The sequence below is a fragment of the Colobus angolensis genome, unplaced genomic scaffold, assembly GCF_000951035.1.
Source record: "Colobus angolensis palliatus isolate OR3802 unplaced genomic scaffold, Cang.pa_1.0 Scaffold219, whole genome shotgun sequence".
Taxonomy (NCBI): Eukaryota; Metazoa; Chordata; class Mammalia; order Primates; family Cercopithecidae; genus Colobus; species Colobus angolensis.
This window is the reverse complement of record NW_012115366.1, coordinates 2,075,639-2,084,535: the sequence shown is the minus strand read 5'-3', so window position 1 is coordinate 2,084,535 and position 8,897 is coordinate 2,075,639. Positions and strand designations below refer to the sequence as shown.

Sequence of the window (8,897 nt, the reverse complement as noted above, 5' to 3'; positions counted from 1 at the left end):
AAAAAAAAAAAAAAAAAAGAAAATGCCCTGTATCTTAATCTGAATGGTTGGTTATATGGGTGTATATGTGTGTAAAATTTTACCAACGTGAGCATGCAATATCTGGGTACTTTGCTGTAAATTATGCCATAATTTTAAAAAGGCAAATAATTTTTTAACTAAAAACAAAGATGGACATTAGGCCAAGGTGATCATCCACATACATCTTGCCCACATAAAATGATCTTACCAGCAAAAAGAACAGCTGGGCTGACTGCAGTGGCTCATGCCTATAATCTCAGCACTCTGGGAGGCCAGGGCAGGGGGATCACTTGAGCCCACGACCTCAAAACCAACCTGGGCAACTTGGCAAGACCCTGTCACTACAAAAAAAAATTTTTTTTTTTTTCAAGACAGAGCTTCGCTCTTATTGCCTAGGCTGGAGCACAACTGTGTGATCTCGGCTCACTGCAACCTCCGCCTCCCAGGTTCAAGTGATTCTCCTGCCTCAGCCTCCCAAGTAGCTGGGATTACAGGTGCCCACCAGCACACCCAGGTAATTTTTGTATTTTTAGTAAAGACTGGGATTCACCATGTTGGCCAGATTGGTCTTGAACTCCTGACCTCAGGTGATCTACCTGCTTCAGCTTCTCAAAGTGCTGAGATTACAGGCATGTGCCACCACACCTGGCCTACAAAAATTTTTTTTAGAAAATTAGCCAGGTGTGGTGGTACACCCCTGTAGTCCAAGCTACTCAGCAGGCTGAGGCAGGAGGATCGCTTGAGCCCAGAGGTCCAGGCTGCAGTGAGCCAAGATCGAGCCACTGCACTCCAGTCAGGGCAAACAGAGTGCGACTCTGTATTTGAAAAAAAAAAAAAGAAGAAGAAGAATTTCCCATACACAGCCTGGCACAGAATATGAGAGTCCATCATCCAACATTTTGTTCAGATCAAGTAAGACCCTAGTCCTTGAGACCCATACAGGAGTGTGCTGGAGTCAGATTTCACAGACTCTGAAGAGGCTATTGTGTGTCTCTCCTAACATGTTCAGTGATACCACACTGGTAGTTTGAAATCAGCCATGGTAGGAATGTGTAGTTACCACAAATTCAGCAAATGCTACAAAGCAAGTTTATTTTTTGAGAGGAAGCTGTTAACCACTTACCGTTGCACCACTTGGCCACCGGCACCTCGGGTTTATCCATGAAGTAACTGCAGCTGAGAATAAGTCAGTAACTTACCTACTGAGGTCAGGTCTCCAGACCCCAAGTCCAGTGTTCTTTCAAACACATGGCACATTCCAAGGACCTCGCTCCCCCAGGTCAAGCAGCCATTGAAGGCTAAGGAAAGAGAGAACCACTAAGACCTCTCTTCCCCACACCAGGAATAGGCCTGGTTGACAGAGCAGAGTAGGGATAGGTGACAGGGGATAGGTGTGGGGAGCTTTTTTTTTTTTAGACAGAGTCTTGCTCTGTCGCCCAGGCTGTAGTGCGGTGGCGCAATATGGGCTCACTGCAACCTCCACCTCCTGAGTTCAAGCAATTCTCCTGCCTCAGCCTCCTGAGTAGCTGGAACTACAGGCGTGTGCCACCACACCCAGCTAATTTTTTGTACTTTTAGTAGAAACGGGGTTTCACCATGTTGGCCCAGCTGACCTCAGGTGATCCACCTGCCTTGGCCTCTCAAAGTGCTAGGATTACAAGCGTGAGCCACTGCACCTGGCTGGGAGCTCATCTCTTTGGGGCACGCTGTGGTGCCAATCAATCATGAGTTTCTGACCTCCACCTCCCAAACAAGTATTCATCCACAAGTATTTATCCTCCAGGCACTATTCACAGCACTATGGCTACAGAAAAGAAGAAAAAAAATCCTCATCTGCAAGAGCTACAGGCCAGTAAATGACAGCACTTTTCTATCAAGAAACGCAACCCTCCCCACTGACTTTGTCTCAGCTGAGATCTTTATTATCTCTTACCTGAACTGTTCCTACCCAACTCCAGTTCCCACCAGAAGATGTAGGTTTTGGGGGGCCTGAAGCTTATATAATTGGAGTAACTCCTTAAGAAGAGTACAAAATTATGAATACACAATTACATGTAATCATGTGAACGTGTCACAAGGAACGTTCGAGGGGCCTTGGAAGGGGCCAGTGTAGATGACAGCCTAAAGATTAAGCCTCATGGAGAATCAGCCTCTGCCAAGTCCTCTCCCCACTTTACCCACGACAAGGGGAAAAACAGCTCCCTCCTGCCTACACCTTATATTCCCCTCACCCCCTACCCCTACCTCACCCTGCTCTACCTTAAGGATAATAGTTTCCTTTCCTCTTGACCCCCACACCCCCACCCTCTGCCTACCTCCCCAGCAATTCGGGGTTTTGTTTTTGTTTATTGAGGCAGTCTCATTCTGTTGCCCAGGCTGGAGTGCAATGGCACAATCGGCTCACTGCAACAGCCTCTTCCTCCTGGGTTCAAGCACTTCTCATGTTTTTTTTTTTGTTTTTGTTTTTGTTTTTTAATATTATGCTCTTGGGTTTTTGTTTTTAATGTAATAGTTTAAGTATGAATATTTGTCCCTAGTATCCTTTTGGAAAATGAAATAAGCTGCTTAATGTCTCCAACAAAGACAGTTACATATATCTTCCCTACTTCCACAAGAAAATCCAAGGTGATGAATGCCCAGAATAGCAACCTTACACAGGTATAGTGTTCAAAAGTTTGTAAAATTGCTTTCCTTATGTTTAATTTTATTTCACCTTCACAACTGTGTGCTATCATTCTCATTTGATGGGGAACTGAGGCTCAGTATAAGTTTACACATCCGGTGAGTGGCAGAGATGGGATTCTGACGTAAGTTCAGCATTTTAGGAAACTCAAGGCCAGGCGTGGTGGCTCACGCCTGTAATCCCAGCACTTTGGGAGGCTGAGGTGGGTGGATCGCCTGAGGTCAGGAGTTCAAGACCAGCCTGGCCAACATGGTGAAACCCCGTCTCTACTAAAAATACAAAAATTAGCTGGGCGTGGTGGCGGTTGCCTATAATCCCAGCTGTTCAGGAGGCTAAGGAAGGAGAATCGCCTGAACCCGGGAGGTGGAGGTTACAGTCAGCCTAGATCTCACCACTGCACTCCAGCCTGCGCGACAAGAGCGAGACTCCATCTCAAAAAAAAAAAAAAAGAAAAAAACTCAAATGTGATCTAGAATAAACGCCTACTGCCAACGGGATACGGGGTCAAGTGAGAGTGAAGACAGTGTAGCCATAGTACTGAACTTCAATTTACGCTGGTGGCTAGACATTGATTTAAACTAAGTAAGCTGAACTCAGGTTTGCTCCCAATGTACTTGGAATTGTAACTGCACTGAGCTTTTCCTTATTTATTTCAAGTACTCTATAGTAGTTCTGAGTCCCTGCCTCCCGTGTTGCTGGGACTAGAGGCACGTGCCACTGCATCCGGCTAATTTTTGTTTTCTTTGTATTGTTTTTCTTTTTTTTTTTTTTCCAGTAGAGGTGGGTTTTTGCCATGTTGGCCGGGCTGGTCTCGAACTCCTGGCCTCAAATGATCTGCCCACCTTGGCCTCCCAAAGTGCCGGGGTTACAGGCGTGAGCCACTGCACCTGGCCCTCCCCAGCAATTTGAAAATGAATTTGATCTTACCCCATGGGTAAATATATATATATATAATTTCAAAATTGTTGCCATTGCCTATGAGTAGCTAAGGGGCAGCCATCCGGGTTAGTGTTGGGTGCTGCTGCAGTTTCAGGTTCGAGACTGCAGGGGACAGCCCCATGTTCTGCAAAATAGCAGGGAGTGGGCATAGCTTGCTGCACTAGGAAAATGGTTCCCTTCCTCTTCCTCAATGGGCATTGAGACCGGGTGTCTTTGAAGTTGTTTGTGATTGGCAGGCGTGTGAACAACCAGGACCAATGATCCCAGAGCCTGGGGATAGGAGTTCGACTCTCCTGCCAAAGGGTCCACCACGAAGCTTCCTACTGTGTTATTATTCAAGATTGAATAACTCAGCCTAGATGTGGGGATGGGACGGATCCTAAGGCAAGGCTAACACTTGTGGTGTGGGGTTTTCTTGAAGCAATTGAAGAGGCCTCAGGAATCAACAGCAAGGAAGGCCCAGAGCTGATGTATACCTACCAGACCACCTTCTTGGATGGCCTTTGGCATTCTGGATTTCTTTATGGAACTATGAGAATTGCCATAATTAATGCACGCTTTAGTTTTTGTATTCCTCCTTTAATTTTAATTACCATCAGGGGACTTGACAGGAAGTGGATCCAAGTGCCAGCCTCACACTCTGGGGCCTCTAGGGGGCGCTATGGCCCAACACACAGCGTGGCCAATCTGTTTTATATGGTTTGCATCCGCTTAAGGAGCCAGGCGGTGGGGGGAAGTTATGCTGATTTAAAAAAACAGTTTTATGACTAGACCTACAGAAAAAAATTTCCAAACTCCTTATTTACTTCAAGTACTCTACAGTACTTGAAATAGTAGCACGCTCCCGGTGCTAGGTGCTAAAACCTCCACCTTGAAGCAAGTGCAGCAAACCCACTCATTCCGCTCTGCTAGTCCTTATACAAGCTGCTCCCGGCCCTCCTCACCTTCAGGCTCAGGCCCTTTTTCTGTGCTTGTCCCAGGACTTGCTCCGCTTCTGTAACAGCCCAGGTCACTCCAGAGTGACATTGAGCATTCATGAGTCTCCTGCCACCTGACTGTGAGCTCATAAGGGCGCCACCTGGGTTTCATTATCTGCTCACTCTCTAGCACTGGCCACTCATAAAAAAGCCCTTCTCGTGGACATGGGCACAATGAAAGGGCGGAATGAGACCAGAGGCTCTGGCCTGAGGGTTTGTGGTGAGCCCCTGCCAGAAGACAGTGGCATTCTCTGCAGGCATACACCAAGCTTCCTCTGTCACCACCACCTCTCTAGCTCTCTGTGGTCACAGTTGCAGCACCCCACCCCAACCCGCCCCACCAAATTCCTTTCTCATGAAGAAGATGCAGCAGTTGGAACAGGAAAATATACAAAGGAACTAAGATAAATAATGCATGGCTGGCACAGTGGCTCACACCTATAATCCCAACACTTTGAGAGGCCAAGGCGTGAGGATCACTTGAGGCCAGGAGTTCGAGACCAGCCTGGGCAACATAGCAAGACCTCTGTCTAAAAAAAAAAATTATATTAGCCAGGCATGGTGGTGCACACCTGCAATCCCAGCTACTTGAGAGGCTAAGGAGGGAGGCCTTGAGCCCAGGAGTTTGAGGATGCAGTGAGCTATGATCGCATGACTGCACTCCAGCCTGGGTGATAGAGTGAGACCCTGACTCTAAAACAATAAATAAACGAAAGGTTAAAAAATAAGATAACTAATGCAAAATAAAAGCACACAGAGAGTTCCAAGAAACAACAGACTTTCACCTGGATCTAAACCAGAGACACTCACCTCCCGCCCCCAGGTGCTGCCCCAGAACTGCCCATTGACCTTCATCACCCCTTGGTTCAGCAGCTCCAACCCAGGAGCCCTTCTCTGGGGCTGCAGGCTCTGGGAAGCCTCAAACACCATCCTGGCTGGTTTTCTGTTCCATGTGGTTAAGATAGAACAGAAACCCATGCACGTTGGGAGTCTGCCCCAGCTTATGACTGAGCCTTAACTCAGTGCCACTTTCCTGGGCTGACTGATTCCACCTTCTGCCGCAGGTTAATTCAGAGCACCTATCCCCCAATCTATCTTGCGGACAACCTTCCAGAATGAAAAGCACTCCAACCAAAGCACTTCAACCATCACAAAAAGAAATGCTGCAAAGTGAGGGCATTCCCGCGGGAAGGGCCAGCCAGCATGAAGGCTGGAGCTGGGAGAGAGGGAGCTAGGTTTGGGAAACAGTGTGATCTCCCATGCTGGATAAGCAAGAAACTCACACAGCAAGGGAGTGGAGGTAAGGCTGGCCGGCAAGAGAAATTGGACAGGGCATCAAAGGGCCTAGAATGTTCCCAAACTAAGGGCCTAAATGTCTATTCGAGAAGCCACAAAAGACATTAAAGTTTCTAAGCAGGCGATGGCCCAATCCAAGCAACACTTTTTAAAACTGTGGCAGGAGGATGGGGGTGTTTGGGGGTGAGCAGCTGGGGATGGGAGCTAAGGGAGGAGGCTGTGGGCAAAACTGGGAATTCCATATCTGCTCCAAGCCAGGGTGGAGTCCAGTGGAAGAAAAGTATGTTTTGCTGTTAAAGATATTCTCTGTGGGAACTGGGGCAGGGAGGAAAGGGAAAGGAGACCCCTTAAGACCAAACAAATGGGTAGCTGCAGGACAGGGAGAGATAAGTATTAGAGATGATTCCCAAACTCCAAGCCTGGTGGGCAGCAGGAGGAGGTGCCCAGCACAGACACAGTGGAGTTAGGAAGAAGAGCTGGCTGGTGGACAGTGAGCCTGTGGAGACCAAGAAGCCCCATCCCAGCCTAGGAACAGAGCCTTTTGGGATAGGGACCCTCCCTGGAGGCAGGTGCTCCTCTCCTCTCTGAGGGCCAAGTCCAGCCCTGTCCTCACCCACTGATGTTCAGGACTGACAGAAGCGAGAGTCCCATATGGGGCGATCATTTCCTCAAAGATGTTCTCTGAGACCGTGGAGGAACGTGAGTTCTATGAGGGGAGAACAGGAGAAGAGCGCCAGGCACAGCAGCCTGAGGTGCTCAGAGGGCAGAGGAGAAAGACAGTGTGCGCCGGTCATCAAGGCAGTTTCCCAGGTGTGTGTGGGGTTGGGGGGTAGGGTAGCCCCACTGCTGGCAAGAGGTCCCAGGACCTGAAGCCCAAGAGAGACCACGGAGTCTGAGAGCAGAAGCAGAAAGGCAGGGCTGGAAGGGAGCCAGCCCACAAGGGTCCAGGAGTGGCTTGCTGGGGGCCAGTCAGGCGTCCTTGGCAGAGCGTTCCTATGAATGGTCTCAGACATAGGAGGGGCAGAAACTGAAGAAGGAGGGGAGGAGGAGGGGACAGTTCTTTTAAGAATGGGGAGATCTGAGCAGAGAAAAGAACATATTGAGACACAAATAGGAGATCAGTGGGGTAACCTCAGGAAAGGCAGAAGACAGGACTGAGCAAAAAGGTTCCACATCCATCTCCACAGTGGAAGACGGGGAGAAGAGAACGGGTGAAAAGACAGAAACGAGGAGGAGCATCCGCCACTGATGGTGCCAGCGGGGTTCTGCCAAGATTCCCTGAGTCCTCTCCACTGGGTAAGAAGAAGGGTGTCTGCTGGAAATGAGAGAGCCAGAGGTGGGTCTGAATGTTGGGGAGAGGAGTGGAGCAAGTGTGGAACAGCTCGGGGGGGGGCTTCTCACATGTAATGTGTGTACAGGTATTGGTAAACTCCAGGTTCTGATTCAGCAGGTCCGGCCAGGGCCTAAGAGTCTGCATTCCTCATCAGCTCCCAGGTGATGTCAATGCTGCTGGTCCGGGGACCACACTGTGAGATGCAAGATTTAGAGAGGCAGATCAGGAGATGGAGAAAGAGACTGGCTTAAGAATTGTTGGCCAGGCGCGGTGGCTCACGCCTGTAATCCCAGGACTTTGGGAGGTGGAGGCGGGTGAATCACGAGGTCAGGAGATCGAGTCCACGGTGAAACCCCGTCTCTACTAAAAATACAAAAAATTAGCCGGGCATGGTGGCGGCCACCTGTAGTCCCAGCTACTCCGGAGGCTAAGGCAGGAGAATGGCGTGAACCCAGGAGGCGGAGCTTGCAGTGAGCCGAGATCGAGCCACTGCAATTCAGCCTGGGCCACACAGCAAGACTCCGTCTCAAAAAAAAAAAAAGAGACCCATGTTTGATAATTCCACCTGGGGTAAAAGCTGAGACCTGAAGGAGTCCTGGTGGGAATGGCAGTCCCCTGCGGGCGATGAGGATAGGCATAAAGAGAAGGGGTGATAAAGAGACCAGAAAGGAGGTGAGAGGGCCTCTGTGATGACAGGAGAACAAGCAGTGCCCCCGGGACGCCTCATCTGGGCCAATGTGGGACAGAACACTAACTCACAGGTGGAGGCCCCCCAAAAGAGGACAGGAGTCAGTTGGGGCAGGAAGGTGTTACCACAGGGGTGTCTGAGCTTGCAGGCAGGGCAGGTGGCCCCCATGCTGTTCTGCAGGAAAGTGCTGGACTCATTCTGGGCTTGCCCAAAGCCTGGCCAGGACAACGTGGGGAGAGGGGCAGAAATGTCTCTGCCCCACCCACGGTCAAGGGCCAGATGACTTCTGTGCCAGGAACTAATTTTTAAAAATGAATGGGATCTGAGAGGGGACGTGGCTGGGGAGAAACAGGAGGTTAGCTGGGCTCTGAGCCTACCTGTCCAACTTGCGATAAGAAATCAGGAGGTTCCTGAAAGGCACTGACAGAAATTGAAAATGCTTTAGGCTTAGATAACCCAGCATCAGGAATAGGGGTGGTTGGATGCAGGGAACTTGTCCAGCTTGTCTGGGGCCCCAGCCTAAGGACAGAGGCGTTTCAGTCCTTAGCTGGGGTTAAAGCGAGGTCAGGGTCGCCGGGGAAATGCGGGAGTACAGTCGCGCCGGAGAAAAACGTCAAGAGCGAAAGCTCGGAGGCGTCAAAATGAGCAGCAAGTCCAGGCACAAGGCGTCGGGCGCGGAGAGTACGGCGGGTGCCAGAGGAGGGAGATGAGTCCGCGAAGACGCCGGGGCTTCGTCCGGCGGCGACGGGGAGGCCGCGGAGGTTCCCGAGCGCTGCGGGGCGCTCACCTCCCGTTCGGGCCGGGCTCCCTCGTCGCGCGGCCCCAGATCCTCCCTGAGCGGGTCTCTGAGGCGCGGCCCCAGATCCTCCCTGAGCGGGTCTCCGAGGCCCCCACTGGGCTCTTCTGTTCCCTCCCGTGGCCTCCACCAGGCCGCAGCCCCCAGCCCGGGCGACCGACTCG

General features: G+C 50.5%; 1 protein-coding gene across 1 annotated transcript in view; it reads right to left on the bottom strand.

The window, feature by feature from the left end:
- IDH3B (isocitrate dehydrogenase 3 (NAD+) beta) overlaps positions 1-4,639 on the bottom strand; it is a 29,758-nt gene extending 25,119 nt beyond the window's left edge. The window contains exon 1 of the mRNA XM_011943350.1: positions 4,588-4,639. The gene's annotated coding sequence lies outside the window, so the exon portion shown is untranslated. The remainder of the gene's footprint in view (positions 1-4,587) is intronic.
- Positions 4,640-8,897: the final 4,258 nt, after the last annotated feature.